Here is a 19542-nt window from a genome sequence, read left to right on the forward strand (position 1 = left end):
TCAAGAGTCTTCTCCAACACCATAGTTCAAAAGCATTGATTCTTCCATGGTCAGCTTTCTTTATAATCCAACTCTCACATCCATACATGACCACTGGAAAAACCATAGCCTTGACTAGATGCACCTTTGTTGGCAAAGTAATGTCTCTGCTTTTTGTTTAGGTTGGTCATAACTTTTCTCCCAAGGGGTAAGCGTCTTTTAATTTCATGGCTGCAATCACCATCTGCAGTGATTTTGGAGCCCCCCAAAATAAAGTCTGCCACTGTTCCCACTATTTCTCCATCTATTTGCCATGAAGTGGTGGGATGGAATACCATGATCTTAGTTTTCAGAATGTTGAGCTTTAATCCAACTTTTTCACTCTTCTCTTTCGCTTTCATCAAGAGGCTCTTTAGTTCTTCTTCACTTTCTTCCATAAGGGTGGTGTCATCTGCATATCTGAGGTTATTGATATTTCTCCTAGCAATCTTGATTCCATCTTGTGTTTCTTCCAGCCCAGCGTTTCTCATGATGTACTCTGCATATAAGTTAAATAAGCAGGGTGACAATATACAACCTTGACGTACTCCTTTTCCTATTTGGAACCAGTCTGTTGTTCCATGTCCAGTTCTAACTGTTGCATCCTGACCTGCATACAGATTTCTCAAGAGGCAGGTCAGGTGGTCTGGTATTCCCATCTCTTTCAGAATTTTCCAGAGTTTATTGTGATCCACACAGTCAAAGGATTTGGCATTATCAATAAAGCAGAAGTAGATGTTTTTCTGGAACTCTCTTGCTTTTTCAATGATCCAGTGGATGCTGGCAATTTGATCTCTGGTTCCTCTGCCTTTTCTAAATCCATCTTGAACATCTGGAAGTTCACAGTTCACATACTGCTGAAGCCTGGCTTGGAGAATTTTGAGCATTACTTTACTAGCGTGTGAGATGACTGCAATTGTGTGGTAGTTTGAACATTCTTTGGCATTGCCTTTCTTAGGGATTGGAATGAAAACTGACCTTTTCCAGTCCTGTGACCACTGCTGAGTTTTCCAGATTTGCTGGCATATTGAGCACAGCACTTTCACAGCATCATCTTTTAGGGTTTGAAATATCTCAACTGGAATTCCATCACCTCCACTAGCTTTGTTTGTAGTGGTGCTTCCTAAGGCCCACTTGACTTCACATTCCAGGGCATCTGGCTCTAGGTGAGGGATCACACCATCATGATTTTTTGGGTCATGAAGATCTTTTTTGTACAGTTCTTCTGTGTATTCTTGCCATCTCTTCTTACTATCTTCTGCCTCCCCTAAGTCCAAACCATTTCTGTCCTTTATTGAGCCCATCTTTGCATGAAATGTTCCCTTGGTATCTCTGATTTTCTTGAAGAGATCTCTAGTCTTTCCCATTCTATTGTTTTCCTCTATTTCTTTGCACTGATCACTGAGGAGGGCTTTCTTATCTCTCCTTGCTATTCTTTGGACTAGCATCTGCGTTCAAATGGGTATATCTTTCCTTTTCTCCTTTGCTTTTCACTTCTCTTCTTTTCACAGCTATTTGTAAGGCCTCCTCAGACAGCTATTTTGCTTTTTTGCATTTCTTTTTCTTGGGGATGGTCTTAATCCCTGTCTCCTGTACAATGTCACAAACCTCCATTCATAGTTCTTGGCACTCTGTCTATCAGATCTAGTCCCTTAAATCTATTTCTCACTTCCACTGTATAATCGTTAGGGATTTGATTTAGGTCATAATTGAATGGTGTAGTGGGTTTCCCTACTTTCTTCAATTTAAGTCTGAATTTGGCAATAAGGAGTTCATGATCTGAGCCACAGTCAGCTCCTGGTCTTGTTTTTGCTGACTGTATAGAGCTTTTCCATCTTTGGCTGGAAAGAATATAATCAATCTGATTTCAGTGTTGACCATCTGGTGATGTCCATGTGTAGAGTCTTCTCTTGTGTTGTTGGAACATGTGTCAGCATAAGTCTGATGTACATGATCTCAAACACTGGATTGTATGTCCTCCACTGATACCAGAGACAATAAGAATCTGTAATGGAATAAGTATTTAGAAGGAGCTTCCCTGGTGACTCATGGTAAAAAATCCACCTGCCAATGCAGGAGTCACAGGAGACTCCGGTTCAATCCCTGGGTTGAGAATCGCCTGGAGGAGGAAATGGCAAGACACTCCAGTATTTTTGCCTGGGAGATCCCATAACAGAGGAGACTGGCAGGCTATAGTCCGTGGGGTCAAAAAGAGTTGGATGAGACTTAGCAACTAAACAACAACAACAAAGCATTTAGAAGCAATTATTTTTGAGAATTGAATTTTCAGGATAAAGTTATCATTCAAACGTATATGAATATATGCATGCATAATTTCCCTGGTGGCTCAAACAGTAAAGGATCTGCCTGTAATGCAGGAGACCTGGGTTTGTTTCCTGGGTTGGGAAGATCCCCTGAAGAAGGGAACAGCTTACCTGCTCCAGTATTCTTGCCTGGAGAATTCCATGGACAGAGGAGCCAGGCAGGCTACAGTCCATGGGGTTGCAACAAGTCAGATGGGGCTGAGCGACTTTCACTTTCACTTTCACTTTTTCAGTCACTCCGTCATGTCTGACTCTTTGTAGCCCCATGGACCATAGCTCATCAGGCTTCTTTGTCCATAGGATTTTACAGGCAAGAATATTGGCCTGGGTTGCCATTTCCTCCTCCAGGGGATCTTCCTGACCAAGGGATCTAACCCGAGTCTCCTGCTTCTGCCTAGCTGGCAGGCAGATTCTTTAACCACTGAGGCACCCTGGAAGCCCTAAGAATATATGTTGTTGTTCAGTCACCAAGTTGTGTCCAACTCTTTGTGACCCCATGGACTACAGCACGTCAGGCTTCTGTGTCCCTCACCATGTCCCGGAGTTTGCCCAAGTTTATGTCCATTCAATCATCTCATCCTCTGATACCCTCTTCTCCTTCTGTCCTTAATCTTTCCCAATCTCAAGAGTCTTTTCCAGTGAGTCAGCTCTTCACATCAGGTGGCCAAAGTATTGGAACTTCAGCTTCAGTATCAGTCCTTCCAGTGAATATTCAGAACTGATTTCCTTTGGGTTTGACTGGTTTGATCTATTTGCAGTCCACGGGACTCTCAAGAATCTTCTCCAGCACCACAGTTCAAAAGCATCAATTCTTTGGCACTCAGCCTTCTTTATAGTCCAGCTCTCATGGATATATACATTCATACATACATACATATATATGTATATACATGAAGTATGTATGCTCATTCATACTGCTACTTTAATAATATATACTGCTCATATACTCATAATGTTCTTATATATTGAAATTTTAATAATATAGGATATAGAGGAAAAGGTTAGGTAGATAGATTGGTTGCTTTATTGAATTCATACCATCCAAGTGGATTCTAGTCACCACTGTATCATTTAATTATTTCAAACACATTTACAGGTATACATTGTATCTCAGGTGCTGTGCTGGCCACCTGTGACCCAAAGATGATGATAAGGATGTTCCTGCCAACAAGGAGCTAGCGGTCCACAGGGGTAGGTAAACTGCTTGTTTTTTCTTATTTTGATTATTATCTGTTTTTAAAGCAGAATACAGAGCACTCAGTATGTAAGAAATATGTTGCATAGAAATTTTGCAAGCATTTGAAACAATTTTTTTGGAGTGGATGAGCTAATGCTAAAGAAAGTTGCAATTTGGAGATTATTGTTCACGTAGCCAAATCAAATAATTAAGCTTCACTCTTTGGTAGATTCTATAATAATAGGATAGATTAAAAAGAAGCAAATGACTCTAGAAAAAACCAAAGCAGAGATTTGTGTGTGTTACCTACTCATGGTAGTAAATGATGACAAATGAATCACAAGTAGTACGAGGTACATTGCCTTTTTGCACTTAGAACCTTGACTACTCTGTTTTTCTCTTGGTTACTTTAGTGCTAATTGTTATCTTTCATCTTCTCCTTCATTGATTTCTCCGACTGAACAAAGTGTATATTGGGATTAAAAATAGGACTCCTTATTTAGTTAACATTGATGTTTGGCAAATATACATTTTATTTAAGTAATTTTATTTGTTATAGTTTTAATAGTCTATGCTTACAATAAGCCATGAAGTTTGCTGGGAGTAGTTCTGAAAAACTAAATACAGTAATTAGTAATTAGTACTAAATCTAAATAAGAAATATTATATTCTAATGATACTTTATATATTTCATAAGGTTACTGCAGAGGAATGGCATTAGAAAATAAAATAATAAATTTAAGTGAACTTGATGCCCAGTAGTTCATACTGATGCCTCACAATCCTAACATCAATATATTTGGGTGTATTTAATAAATATATTAATATTCTATTTAGATTAAATATTGTAAGTGCTGAGAGCGCAGTTGTGATCATCTAAAAATGTAAGCAAACCAGAAAAGAACATGTCCTTTTTCTTAGCAATATCATTTTAATTTTTAAAAGCATTTAATTTCATAAACCATATCTATCATCTTTAGATAGATAAACGCTGTGGCAATTTTTTGAATGAACCTCTTGGTTCCCTAAAGAAATTACGGATACACTATAAATTTATAAATGAAAGGCCATTTATCAGAGTTATAAATATGAGTGGTTCCTGTGCCGATGCCCATGCAAACTTTAAGTGGTTTAATATCTATCAGCTTTTGTGTGTACTTAGTTCGGTGAAAGAATATAGATATTGTCGCACTCGCATGGTGTCATAACGTTGGCAAAGTAGTGAGAATGACGTGCAGTGTCTTTTGAATAGCATGGCGTTTTCTTGAATTACTGCTGGCAAGAGAACATAAATCAGCCTTAATAATGGATATGCCAAAGATGTTTATTAATCTATTCATTTAATCTAAAATACTCACTCTTGGCATTTATAGAGCCAGTTCAAAGGAAGTGGTAAACCCCAGGTAAACCCCAGCAGTTACTTTGAGGGGCTCCATAATTATGTCAGCTAAGTTTGGTTGAAATGGAGATCAAAATGCATGAAAATCTTTTCCTCCTGATCTATGCTATAGATATTTGCTTAAATGTATTTTCTTGTATGTGTGTAATCAGAATTTTGATTTGTTCCATCATTGATGAAACTTCCTACATGGCTCTCTACTTGAACCTTCAGTTTTTAAAATCTTGTTCCCCTTGTTCCCTCACTGTCTGTGTGTCTCTGTCTGTCTCTCTCAGTCTGTCTGTCTCTCTCTGTCTCTCTCTTTTTTCTCTCCCTGTCTCTATCTCCTGAGAAGTAATCTTGCACTGTGCAAACTTTGACTGAAAAAGGACTGGAAAACTGACCGAATTCCTGTGTACCAGAATTAGAACTAGTATATGGCACATATATGGTATATGACAATAGTTAGGTATATGACAATAGGTGTTTGACAGGTAGCATGAACAGAATGAAGAAGACAGAGCGGGGAATTTACCTTAGGTTGAAAAGGTCAGAAAAGGCCAGTAACATTTAAGTTGAAGAAGTCAGCTATGCTGATATGTGGAGTGAGATGGTATGAATGTGCATGTGTGTGTGTTATTTATTAAAGTATAGAAAATCTATTTATAAATATGTTACCACACTTTCATAGTTAAAAAATAAGTTATTGTGTTTCCTAAAGAAATGAAAGAAAATACAGGCACAGAACTAACTTCTGGATTAAAATACTGTAAACAAGACCCATGTTTTCTCTATCTCCGACCTTCCACTAGTGTCGCCCCAGTCTCTGGCTTCATTTGGTAGCAGGATGGTGGCAGCAGCATAGCTTCAGCTACAACATCCTCGCAGGCTTCAGATCAAACAGGAAAAAGAGAGACTTTTTCCCAGAAGACCTATCAAAATCTGTTTGTACTAATTTGCGTTGGTTAGATCACACAGTCATCCTGTGCATCTCTGTTGGGCTTCCCTGGTGGCTCAGGGGTAAAGAATCTGCCTGCCAATGGGGATCTTCCCAATCTGATCCCTGGATTGGGAAGATCCCCTGGAGAAGGAAATGACAACCACTCCAGTATTCTTGTTGGGAGAATCCCGTGGACAGAGGAGCCTGCTGGGTTACGGTCCATGGGGTTACAGAGTCAGAAACGACTTAGCCTCTAAACAACATCATCATCTCTCTTGGAGGAGGAGATACAGTCAGCTTCATCATTTTCCATGAATTAGCCATTAAGGTTGAATTACAGAGGAAAATGGGGTCCTGTTCACAGAAAGAGGGTGCATGGATGCTAGGTAGTCAAAAAGAATGGTTGGCTGTAGGAAAAATCACAATGATGTGTATATTTTACATATAATTCATATAATTACATGAAATTTTACATATAATTCCCAAAACCTATAGATTTAATAGCAATATATAGACTCCAGGTTAAGATATTCTGAAAGTGACATTGAATCAATACCTTTTAGAACCAAAGTGAAGTCGCTCAATCGTGTCTGACTCTTAGCGACCCCGTGGACTACAGCCCACCAGGCCCTCCGTCCATGGGATTTGCCAGGCAAGAGTACTGGAGTGGGGTGTCATTGCCTTCTCTGTTTAGAACCAAAATACCCCTCAAAACCCAACATTGATATCCATAGTCGTATAGGAAAATTTGTTGTTTCTGGCATTTCCTGAATAAAGGAACAAAATTTAATTTTGTGTATACTCAATTCAGTTCAGTCGCTCAGTTGTGTCCAACTCTTTGCAACCCCGTGAATTGCAGCATGCCAGGCCTCCCTGTCCATCACCAACTCCTGGAGTTCACCCAAACTCATGTCCATCGAGTCAGTGATGCCATCCAGCCATCTCATCCTCTGTCGTCTCCTTCTCCTCCTGCCCCCAGTCCCTCCCAGCATCAGAGTCTTTTCCAATGAGTCAACTGTTCGCATGAGGTGGCCAAAGTATTGGAGTTTCAGCTTTAGCATCATTCCTTCCAAAGAACACCCAGGACTGATCTCCTTTAGAATGGACTGGTTGGATCTCCTTGCAGTCCAAGGGTCTCTCAAGAGTCTTCTCCAACACCACAGTTCAAAAGCATCAATTCTTCGGTGCTCAGCTTTCTTCACAGTCCAACTCTCACATCCATACATGACCACTGGAAAAACCATAGCCTTGACTAGACGGACCTTTGTTGACAAAGTAATGTCTCTGATTTTGAATATGCTATCTAGGTTGGTCATAACTTTCCTTCCAAGGAGTTAGCGTCTTTTAATTTCATGGCTGCAATCACCATCTGCAGTGATTTTGGAGCCCTCAAAAATAAAGTCTGACACTGTTTCCACTGTTTCCCATCTATTTCCCATGAAGTGATGGACCAGATGCCATGATCTTTGTTTTCTGAATGTTGAGCTTTAAGCCAACTTTTTCACTCTCCTCTTTCACTTTCATCAAGAGGCTTTTTAGTTCCTCTTCACTTTCTGCCATAAGGGTGGTGCCATCTGAATATCTGAGGTTATTGATATTTCTCCCAGCAATCTTGATTCCATCTTGTGCTTCTTCCAGCCCAGCATTTCTCATCCTTAGCTAATTGTTTAAATGATGTTTTCAAGTTAAAAATGGAAAAGAAGTTATATTTTCTTATTAGCTAAAGTGGGAATGTAGTAGATCAGCCTGAAGCTATTTCTTTAGCTATTATTTTGTATAAGGAGAAGAGGAAAAGTCTTTTACTCAAGTTAAGAACTTCCTACTGGCAATTTTAGGTTTCCATTAGAGAAAAAAGAACATTTTCAATGTTGAATCAACAGTTTTTATTGTTTTCGGCATCTTTATTTACATGTATTGTAAATCCTTTCAGTATAGTCAGTTCAGTTGAAAAATGTTAACCAGGTCTATGAAAGTAATTTGTAAAGGAAATTTTTTTTTTGATAATTGACCCCAAATCCTTTTGAGTTGCTGATTTCTTTTCTTTCTAGTCATATTTTTTAAAACATCTTGGTGAAGTGTCAGTTATTTCCTTAAAATTTATTTTATTAGAAAAATCTAGAGAGAACGGGTGGAAAATATAGGTAGGTCAATCATAGGACACACTAGTACTTTAAAAATGCTTACGTAATCATTGTCTACTTTTCATTAATATTGGGAAGAAAACAACTTGTTAGAATGCAGAGAACTACAGTGGCAGCCACCCAGATGGGAGACATAATTATGCTTTATTTTTACATAGTTTTCTCAGTGTATTGACAAGAAGAAGGGGTTAGCCTGGGATTTTAAAATTGCTTCACTGAGCACAAGAGTTTTTCTTCTCAAGTGAATCAAAAATAGGAAAGAATTCCGAGATCACCAGATAATTTTAGAGAATAAACATGTTAACTGAAGAAAAGTTCTCTGTCTTCCCTTTTGTCTCTTTACACAAGCAGAACCCTCTGAAGTTTGAACACCCTTCCTCATGAATGGATAAGCTTTTAACTGAAATCTGCTTATGACTGAAGTGAGTTGTCACTGCTCCTTGTTAAGTTGAATACTCTCAGTCGTGAAGAAATGCATTATATTTTCCCCTACCAATTAATACTAGTGAAATACAGCTGTTTGGGAGGGTGCCCAGTTTTCAGAATCTTTCTACAAAGGCCATAGTGTATCTGCCTTTCCAGATTAGCATGTTATTTTTAAAACCCTTCTCCTGGAAACCTCAGTTTACCATCAGTTCTTATTTCAATTCAGAAGCTTGTAGATCAGTTACCACTCTCTCTCTCTCTCTGTATGGTTTTTGTTTTGCTTTGCTTTCTGGATTACAGCCTATCTACACAGTGTCAATTATCTGTGAACAGGAAACGGCAGGTAGTTCATTCAGTGAAAACTAGTTTATAGATTTTCTGGCTATACATTTGTCTCTGTTTTTCAGATTCAGTTTTCGTTTTAATTATAGGGAAATTAGTCAGTAATAGATTTGGAGAAATGAAGTTTTTTTCTAAAGAAATAAACATTTTTACATTTAATACAAGTGTTACTCTTCCATTTTGGCTAAAACAAATCAATGGTTATTTTTAAGGTTGTGAGTTAAGGCAGGAATAAAATATAACTCCTGTAATCTTTACAAAAGACGGAAGATAGAGAAGCAAATTTCTGCAAGAGAAATTCAAATTGTGTTTTTCTTATATAATGTCCAATTCAGTTGTGTAGGTATGAGGTTTCAGTTAAGATTAAATACTTTTACAGTTGTGAACAGTCAAAACATTTCGTATTATTTATTTGAAGGGCTTTTTAGAGAGAAGGAATGGGTTTTCATTCAAGACCCCAAAGTATAGATATCTGTAGACTGCTCGTCTGAAGGGGATAAGCTAGGGAGTGAACAGAGGGAGAAAAATCTGCATACATATTTGCTTTTCACTTTAGGACTCTTGATTGCTTTCGTCACTGATAGGAATTTTTCTCCAACTAGGAGTGAAAGAGACAAAGCAGGTAATCTACATGCTTTCTCTCAGGTTTTCTCAAAATGCCTGTAGATGAAAACATGTCAGACAACTGGTCAAATAGGGCCTGAAGTGTTCTCTGTTTATTTGTTGTAATTCCATTCTTTACTGAGAAGGAAATAAAAGAAAGCTTGAGGTTGATGACGGACTTGGTTTCTTGCCACGTTTCTAGCTCAGTTCATGGACGGCTCTCTACTTCAGAGAAGGTTAATATTTTCCAGAGATGTTCCATAGGTCTTCTAAATCATACTACAGACACCTGCTCCTTTATATGGGTATGTTATCTGCCTAAGATGAATCAGAGTTGGTTGGATTTTTTTTTCTTTCTTTCTTTCTTTTTTTTTTTTTTAGTGTGCTTCCTTTCAAAAACCTCATTAATCTCAGTGTGCAGAATTTAGGGGGAAAGTCATGTTTTGCTAGTTGACACTGTTTAATGTAAATGATTTATGATTGTTCCTTATGTATACACAATAGGCACTTTATAAATTGGATTGTTCTAGGAGTAACACGATACATAAATGTTATTGCTATAAATTCTGAAGTTGGCTATATATTTTTGTATCATGTAACCAGCTGACTTATAAATGCTGACTATTCCAACCTGCACTTTCTACTCAATATTGTAAGTGGTGACTTGGGTAAGCCTCGCTGAGATATACACGGAGGCACTCAAACCGTGCAAGATCAGGACACCCTGGCATTTCTCCAGCGTGGCTTATGGCTATCTTCCAGGAGTGATGGCAGAAAAAATAAGGAGTGAGAGGGGAAAGTGAAACTGTATGTAGCAAAAAAAAAAAAAAAAAAGAGGCTAAATTATAACTAATTTTTGCCCAGTAAAATCAAGAAACGAGAGAGAGAAGGGGAAAAAGCAGAGCAAATAGCAGAAAAGAATTAGTAAAACTAACTCAGAAAATTTAGGTAGACATCATTTCACAGGTGAATTTTTCAATATTTAGATAGTATTAGGTAAAGATAAAGGTAAGAATAGAATAGAAACTATTTGCATGTGTATACTTTTGTAATAATATATGTATATGATGTGGTGGTACTAAGTGGTAAAGAACCTGCCTGCCAATGCAGGAGACATAAGAGACATCAATTTGATCCCTGGGTCGGGAAGATCTCCTGGAGGAGGGCATGGCAACCCACTCTAGTATTCTTGCCTGGAGAATCCCATGGACAGAGGAGCCTGGCTGGCTACAGTCCATAGGGTTGCACAAAGTTGGGCATGACTGAAGTGACTTGGCACAATAGAATTAATAGTATTTAATTACATTTTTTGCATTTATGTGAGGAATGGAGTTTTGCAAATCATCTGGTTTTACTGGTGGAGCAGGACATTTTATTATGTGTATAATGCTGTTATATTAATAGCCCTTATTTTTTCACCTTGATAACTTGCTGTGATTTTCTGAGATCCTAAAGAATTTGAAAAATGTCTCAGAATAATTGGTCATATTAGGTCCAACTAATTGCTAAATACCAAAGTCATCTAAAATGCTGAGTTAGAAGGAAAGAGTAACTCATAACTGACCAGCCAGATTCACGGCAATTTTCTGCTACTCCTGGTTATTAACGCTACCTGATCACACAGTTCTGGCATCAGAGCTGATTTGAATTGTTCTATGCCCTCGTTTGTGTAAAGAAGAACTGGGCTGTGAAGAATTCTATTGTGTTGATAATGTCCATTCTGACAGTGATTTTATAGTCCATTTCATAGGCTGTTTTGGCTGATTCCCTTTCCACATGCCCTCATAAGTATTAATGTCTACACGATTGATCTGGTTACCCGTAAAGTCAGTCCAAATCAGCCTGTTACAGTAGCTGAAAATATTGATACAAGAGCAGTAATTTTAAAACCTAGAGGTTCCTCTCCTGCCCAAAAGGACTCAGTCTCATCAGGCAATCCCCAAGTGAAAGATTTTGAGACTTGAAACCACTGTGTACGTGTGGGTGTGTGTGACTTGTAATAACAAACATGATTTATTTAGTTGTTATGGAGAAGGAAACGTTCTAATATGTTTCTCTCTAATCTCTGTAATATACTTTGAATTATCATACTTTCTGGAGCTATCCTGGTGCATGCATGGAAAGAATATACGTATGCACGTATCTCTATATTTGTAGGCACTATAGTCAAAACAACTTATTTGCCTAGCTGGCTTAGCTGCAAAGCTGACTTACCCTTACCCACCCACTAGCAAACTCCCTGGGGAAATAGGGCAGAAAGGTCAGATAGAAGCAGTAAAGTCAATGATCTTTTACCAAAAAAAGTTCTTTTAAGAAGTTCTTGGTGCCACCGTTCACCTTCTGGAAGGGAGATCACTTCATCCCCTGCCCATCCCTACGTCATCAGCGGTAGTCTTGGACTCATTGTAGAAGAAAGCCTGTGTCTGCCGTGCTGCTGCAATATACTCAGGTAAGCCAGATTGAAACCCCAAAGAGACTGCTGTACAGACTAGCCGAGGGGATGATGCTATTGCTGATAGAAGGCTTTATAAACCTCAGTTAACTTATCCTGTAGACTTTCACCACCAATGAAAAGTCTGCATTTTCTTACAAGAGCTTAAATTTAAATGCAAGCTTTTCTGATTTAAATATGCACACACAGATGTAAAAATCAGAAAAACTCCATCACTTTTTATAAGTTACAGAATGTTATAATAACTATCATTTACTGAGGACTTTTCATTTTGCCAGATTTTGTTCTTGATCTTTGCATGTAGTATCTAATTTAAGCTTCCTAAGTACCTCGTGAAGTAGGTACTCGCATACTCATTTTTCAGCTGAGGGAATTGAGAGAAATTGAGTAACTTACTATGACTCAACAGCTTGTAAGAGGTGGCGCCAATTTTTAAACCCCATGGCTTAACCCCATGCCATGGGTTAACCCCAGCCATGGAGTAACCCCATGGCTGAAGCACATACTCTCCTAGGTTTATTTGTAGGCAGTATGCAGTGCTTTGTGCATGAGACGAATGCAAGGTGACCATCATTATTAGGAAATAAAATTTGAGTGCATGGTCACTATGTATGTCTCTCAGACACTGTTGTGACCCATAGCAAACCTTATTTGAGACAGCTGCTCAAACCGGGGATAATACTTTATGGTCATAGAAGAGAGAGGAATGTATTGATTAATATGAGGATCTGCCCCAAAGACCTTGCTTTCACTGTTACTGCCGTAAACGGGGAGCTAATGAACCATAGATGTTAGCATGTCATCAGTGTCTTGCAGTTTTGTCATCCTGGGTAGCCACCATCAAGAAGGACAAAGTGCCCTCTATGAATATGTATTTAGTACTAGATATGGCAATTTATTCTTTTGAAGAGCACTTTATCATTTTGGTTTTGATAAATAGGCAAGCAATAATCAGTAGTTAGGAGTTTCAGGCTAAAATGGATGCCATTATTAATGATTTAACAACTTTTCCTGTGAATTCCATGTGTCCCCAGACTGGATCATGATACCCAGCGCTACATATATTCAGCTTTTAGCAAAGCTGTTGTACTATGCCTTTGGTTGTCAGAAGGATGCTAGTTACTAATTTCCAAAGTCTGAATATGTAAAATAAAGTCATTGTACAAAAAACCTAGGAGACTGCATAGGTTAGAACATTTGTTTAAACTAATATAGAATTAGCTTTTTCAGTTCCAGCTCCCTCTTTCCTATCTATATTTGCCTTGCTAATAAGACCTTACTTATTCCTGTTCAGTTACTTTATGTCATAATACTTGTTCATTTTGGATTTTTTTCTTTATGATTTGAGTAGACCTTCCTACTTACATAGAGAGCTTCTATGATGATAATAAAACATAAAGGCTGTTCAGTAAATAAGGATGATGACAATAGGAAAATTTAACCCAAACTGGCAAAATAGCACAAAATTCTATTACATTTTGAAATCTGGTCTTTACAGATATTTTTCTCTGCCTGAAACATGCGTGCCAGTTCTATTTATATAAGGGAATAGTGACATCCTGTGTGTGCTAGACTAATTGCCTCTGTAATTAACCTATTTCAGAAGGAAGTTACCTAGAAATAAAATGTCATTGAGCATTGAAAGAAACTATTTTATTTTAAAGCAAACCTCTAACTTTACCAAAAGATGTGGACAAAACAAAAAGAATCTTTCTCCTCTTATTTATTCAATATCCTCTTTCTTCTCTTTTTTCTCTTCCTTCTTTTTCTTGTCCCTGCAATTCTACTAGTTCTATTTTTCACTCTCCTACTTTTGTTTTTCATAGTATATGATATAAAGATCTAGTGTTATTATGAGTAAATATTTTTAAAATAAAATTGAGGAAAGATGTAAGTGTGGTAAAAAGAGATAGTCCTTTTGTTTCAGTGCCTTTCAGATGTCTTTTTTGGTCAAGGGTAGGATATGCATAGAATCATTTTGGTGTTTTAGAGATTGAGGACAAAAATTTTAGCCTTTTTTTAGTCCCTTGATCAAATATATGAATTAAATTTAGAAAAGGGTTTTGGAGTATGGCAAAAACGGAATTTCTTTTGACTCTTAAAACCAGAAGAAATTACTGGCAGGCAATATATTATAATAGAAAGAGTACAATTTTGGGGATCAGAATTATTCATATCTCACCCCAGATGTATGGTTAAGGAAGAACAAGAAGAGTAATTTTCCCCAAAGTACTCTTTCTAACATTTTAAAGGGTAATATATTAATATGTTGCCAAGACATTTGAGAAAACAGTGGGAGAAGACAAGACAAGAGGCACGTAGGAGAAATTAGTCCAAAAATCCTATTGCATATGTCCTAATTTACCCATGAAACCCGTGCAAGACCCAGTTCTCAGAGCTTCGCCCCCACCAGTCTCATGCATAATTTGCCACCTTATAATCGCAATGGCATTTTTGAATCAGACATTTAAGACTTTATCATGAGATAGCAAATGCTATAATTTGTATATTTTTTCAAGCCAGGTAACTAAGTTTGAATTTTGCATGTGATACTAACTCGAAAGTGCTAAGTTATGACCACTACTGAGAAGAATTTTCTTGTGAAATATTTGTGAATTTTAAACCAAAATAAACACAATCACTGCATTATATAACGAGTGCTGAGCAAAGAATATAAATGATTTGTTGGAGTTTCAGAGCAGGGTGGACTTGGATTCCTCAACTTTCAGAGTAATCTTTCAGTGCCTCAATTTCTTTATCTGTGATGTGGGGATAAAATTTCTCTTTTATAAGGTAATTGTGGGGCTTTAGTGAAGAAATATTCATGTAGCACCATGTGTTTTGCTTATAAATAAATGCTTAATGAATAGTAGCTAATATTTCAGATAACTTTTGATAAAGCAAAATGATTTGGATACCAAATAGTTTATTGTAAAATAATTTAATCTCATCTGGTGAAGCTATTCTGCAAGTGGATTTTCTGAGTAACTTATCTTTACATTTTTATAATCTTTACTATAGTAACCTTTCACTTCTATGGATAATTTATACTAGCAATAACTAGATTACAATTCTTGGAAGATGGTGCAAGGCTATTTTTGAAAGTATTATTTCTTGGGAAAAATACGAAGCGAAGAGGAGAAAGAAACGCTGCAGAGAGATTTACTCACCTCTGTGATTAATCCTGTAATCACTGAAGGTGGTCATATTGCAAAAGAGGGGCCTTGTAAGTAAAAGGAGGCCTGTTAGCTCTACGAAAATTGTCATTTGGTCATGGTTGTTTTGGCAGTTGTGCTAATTATATATGGTATCTATGATCACTGGAGTGTCCAGCAACTTTACACAAGTCTTCTGTCGTATTGGTGATCTTCAATAAGATAGGGAATTAATATCAATCAGAAATTCAGAAGATCTTCCTTAGAAGATTCAGATTCATTCACTATTTATTATCACAGGATGACTCACTTACCCATTCAACAGATATTCATTGGGAACACATTACTTGCAGCTTACTGGGTTCTTGAAAATACATTCATGAACAGACTAGACAAAGCACAAGGCCTCACAGATTTTATGGCCTAACAGACAACATACATAACGACAACAGCAACAAAAAGACAAGGAATTACAGTAAAATGTGTAAGTCTTGTAGAGGAAATGTTTTGATCTTTTAGGGAGACTGTATTGTGAATTTCTCAGTGTGGGTGGTGGGGGCAGGGCTGCTTTCTTCGTTCTTTGATTTCCATCACATTTTATTTCTAGCTCCACTTGGGAATAGTTTCCACCTGTGTTCTACTTACTTACAAGTGTGGCATCTCTTCTAGACTGCAAGTATCTTAGGAACCAGACAGGAGATGTGGGATTGTCCTCAGCATCTTTCAGAGAATATATACTTGAGCACTGCATAGAGTAGGTACTGGATAAATGCAGTTAAAAGAATGAAGCAAATAAAAAGTCTTAGAGGTTAACTTCTATTATTCTTTTTGTTTCAAATTCTTGAATATTTCACCTTGAAATTTCTTCTTCATGTTAATGGTGATGAAAAAGAGGTAAATAACCAATTGAAAATCTTTTTCTCTCCTTTAATGCCTCCCTCTTAGCTACTATTCTCTCAAAATTTAATCTACAACAGCCACCTCTGGAAGAAGTTAATTATTAATTTGTAAGGTTTTCAAAGTTTGCTGAACAGAAAAATCTAGTTGCTCCATGCAAATAATAATGGCAGAAGCTTCTATTATTTGTGGTCGGGCATGTTTTGGGGATGTCAGAAGCCTGATCAGCCTTCTTTCTATCACTGGACCTGGCAAGAGAATTAGTGTTAAATCAGTGTTAGGTTAATGAGTACCTAGTTTTAAAAAGTTGGAACTCTTGGTTGGTTCTGAGAAAGAAACCTTTAACCAGGTTCAGGATCCATTTGCCCTTGCTTAAGTGAAAGCGCTCTAAAAAATAAAACTGAACCCTGCCAGCTTTTAAAAAGTAGGAAGATAATCAGCCCCTTACAGAGATCCAACCCAGAGCTTAGGAAAATTCACTATTAAAAATGATAAAGGAAAGGATTTCGGCGAAAAGACGGAAGCTCTTGCATATTCTTCTGGAAGGAAGGGAGCTTCACTGAGATTGAGAGACCTACAAGCTGGGGTGTAATTTAGTAAGCTGACAGGAGGAGTGAAGTATCTCCTCAATATCTGTGTTTGGCAGGAGAGATGAATGCATACATCAGGAAACAATGTTTAAGTGTTTTATTTCCTTATTTCAGCCTGTCAAACTGTCAGTATAGTTAATGGCCACCAAGAGAGAAGGAGAGAGAGAGAGGGAGGAGGAGGAACAGAGAGAAACAAAGGTACTATGGAATCTGAAGAGAAAGAAACCAGGAAAGCATTTGCATGTTTCTGTGGCATAATGGTCAGTCAGACGAAAATAGCTCACCATATTCATCTCTCTACTAAAGCCAGATGTGCCAGTCCCTACCTACAATCCCCACGCCCTGCTCACGCGATCCTCCAAGTCCTGTGTAACTGCTCCACTTAACTTTGATTTTTATGACTCCTTTCACCAAAGTCTAGGATGATTATCAATACCTAAGGGATTGTTTTCTGTTATACTGGTTGTCGTCGTTGAATTTTGCTCAGTTTTCCAAGTTACTATCATTTGTATTGTTTATAAAATCTGGTATTCATGAATGTTCATTCTTGCCTACAAAATATCCCTTTTTTATACTTTTGAGTGTTTTATAATCCTCAAAGAATAAATTGGACCTGATTTGGCCCTACTGTATCTTTATTAAAAGAAAAAAAAACTCAAACACTTAAAGTAAAATACCAAAATTAGACATTTACTCTTAGGAGTATTGAACTATTTTAAGCTTCTAGAAGAGTCTCCTTAATACAGCTAAGGGATTATTATTTTATAAAAGGGAGATATTTATATTGGATCATTTTTTGTACTGGAAATAATTTATTTTTCCACAGAAATGAAGAAGCCTCTTATCATTCACATGTACCTCAAAATGAATTTAAAATCTTGGAGTTCACTCCAGTGATGAATACTTTTCATAATGAACACTTTTAGTTGCCTTACTAAACTGGAAGCATTTACTTAGGGGAAAAAAGCGATTTGTTTTTTAAATATCTTATAAATGTTTTTTAAAATATCTTATAAATATCCATTTGTTTTTTTTTAAATCTTATAAAATGGCCTAAGGAAAGCTGGTGTATGTACGTGTGCTAAGCTGCTTCATTCATGTCCTACTCTTTGTGACCTCATGAACTATAGCCCGTCCGGTTCCTCTGTTCATGGGATTTTCCTGGCAAGAACAATGGAGTGAGTTGCCATGCCCTCCTCCAGGGGATCTTCGTGACTCAGAGATTGAACTGGTGTCTCTTGTGTCTCCTGCATTGGCAGGTGAGTTCTTTATCACTAGCGCCACGTGAGAAGCCCCAAGGAGAGCTGGTATGGGATACCTGGTATATTTATGGGGTACTGCTGCTAAGTCACTTCAGTCGTGTCCGACTGTGTGACCCCATAGACGGCAGCCCACCAGGCTCCCCTGTCCCTGGGATTCTCCAGGCAAGAACACTGGAGTGGGTTGCCAAACTGAATCTGGTCAATCATCAAGTCACTTGGAAGGCATTTAAAAGTACAGACCCTTGGGTCACTTCAGGTTGACTGGAAAAGCTCAGGAGTGGGGGACAAGCGTGTGTGTGTATAAGATTCTTCCCCTGCTCCCAACACCCACCCCCCTGGTGATGGGGGCTGTCAGCCAGGCTAGGAGCCACACTGTCCCTGTCAGAGGAAGAAAGCTTCTCTGGTTCTCACTAGACTTCTGGCTGCTTTCTAACGTTATCATTCACTCACTGAGTAAATTGCAAGCTTTGAGGGACCATGTTTTTTGACTGATACCGTTTATTAATATATGGTCTTTTCCAGCTTAAAAGTCCTATAACTTCATTACATGAATGAAGCTTTAAAAAATTTTAAGCTTAAAAACCAAATTAAAGTAACAGACATAGAGTTATTAGTTTTTATTTTTAAAGTTAATAAAAGTAAGCAAACAATACTTTTCCTCAATGGCCCAGCAGTAAAGAATCTGCCTGCAATGCAGGAGCTCCAGGAGACGCAGGTTCAATACCTGGTTTGGGAAGATCCACTGGAGGAGGAAATGGCAACCCACTTCAGGATTCTTGCCTGAAAAACCCCATGGGCAGAGGAGCCTGGTGCGCTACAGTCTATGGTGTTGCAGAGAGTTGGACACAACTGAGTGACTAAGCACACATACTCACAAGCAAACAATAAGACAAAGTCAGAGATTCTCCTCTCTCACCCTGAGTTTGATTTATGAGTTTTTGATTAGACCTTTGTTTTCATGATATCAATCATGAAAATGAAAAAAAAAAATCCTCTGTGTCCTTTAGACCTTCAAAGGCAAGACTGAACTCTTCTTCATCCACCCAAACTTGATTCTTCACTGATGCTCCTCATCTTAACAAATGACACCATCCACATCTTGTTGTGTTAGCCAGACACCAAGAGTCACCCTCCCTCTTACTTTGGATATCCTAGGTTAATTTTATGCCAAATGTTCATCCATCAGCTTCTTTTTATTAATATGTCCACCACCATCCATCCTGGGCCAAGATGCCATCTTTCCTGGTTCTGCAGTAACCTCCCAGTTGAGAATCTTCCTTCTCCATTCTTGCCATCTTTGTTCTAGTCGGTACTCAGTACCTGCAAAGAGACTAAAAATGCAAATACAGTTGTAAGTCTTCCCTTGTGCAGACCTATCAATGGCTTTCTTGTGCTTAGGATAAAGACCACAATTTTACACTGGCCTGCAAGGCTCTATATGATCTAGTCTATCCTTCTCTTCCTTACATTCTGCACTCTCAACAGAATGGCCATCCTTCATTTTCATACCCATGGTGCTCTCCCTTCTCATCTTTGGGTCATTGAGTTTCCTTTTCTATCTGTTTATGAAGCTCTTCACTTCTGACTCATATTTTTCAGATCAGCTAAAATGACATTTGCTGAGGAGTGTATTTTCTGATGTTCCAGATATGATCATTCTGTCTGTTATATGCTTGTATAGAATAATTCACTTACTTTGGATATCCTAAGCTTGGGTATCCTAAATGTTTTCTCAGAACATCTTTACAGTTTATAATTGATATATTTTTTTAATTTAATTTAATTTTATTTTTTAACTTTACAATATTGTATTAGTTTTGCCATACATCAACATGCA

At 37.7% G+C, this 19542-nt stretch overlaps 1 protein-coding gene across 44 annotated transcripts in view; it reads left to right on the forward strand.

Moving 5' to 3' along the window:
- Positions 1–19542, forward strand: part of SOX5 (SRY-box transcription factor 5) — a 1169920-nt gene that overhangs the window by 212944 nt on the left and 937434 nt on the right. For 23 of the 44 annotated variants that reach the window (XM_086401750.1, XM_086401772.1, XM_086401783.1 and 20 more), the window contains exon 3: positions 3457–3533. The exons of 7 other annotated variants lie outside the window; for them this stretch is intronic. The gene's annotated coding sequence lies outside the window, so the exon portion shown is untranslated. Of the gene's footprint in view, positions 1–3438; positions 3534–19542 lie in introns of all 44 variants that reach the window. 14 more of the 44 variants (XM_086401754.1, XM_086401751.1, XM_086401765.1 and 11 more) reach the window with 1 other exon arrangement.

Source organism: Bos grunniens, chromosome 5 (assembly GCF_055505025.1).
Source record: "Bos grunniens cultivar Pamir isolate PY7600 chromosome 5, Bosgru_T2T1.0, whole genome shotgun sequence".
Taxonomy (NCBI): domain Eukaryota; kingdom Metazoa; phylum Chordata; class Mammalia; order Artiodactyla; family Bovidae; genus Bos; species Bos grunniens.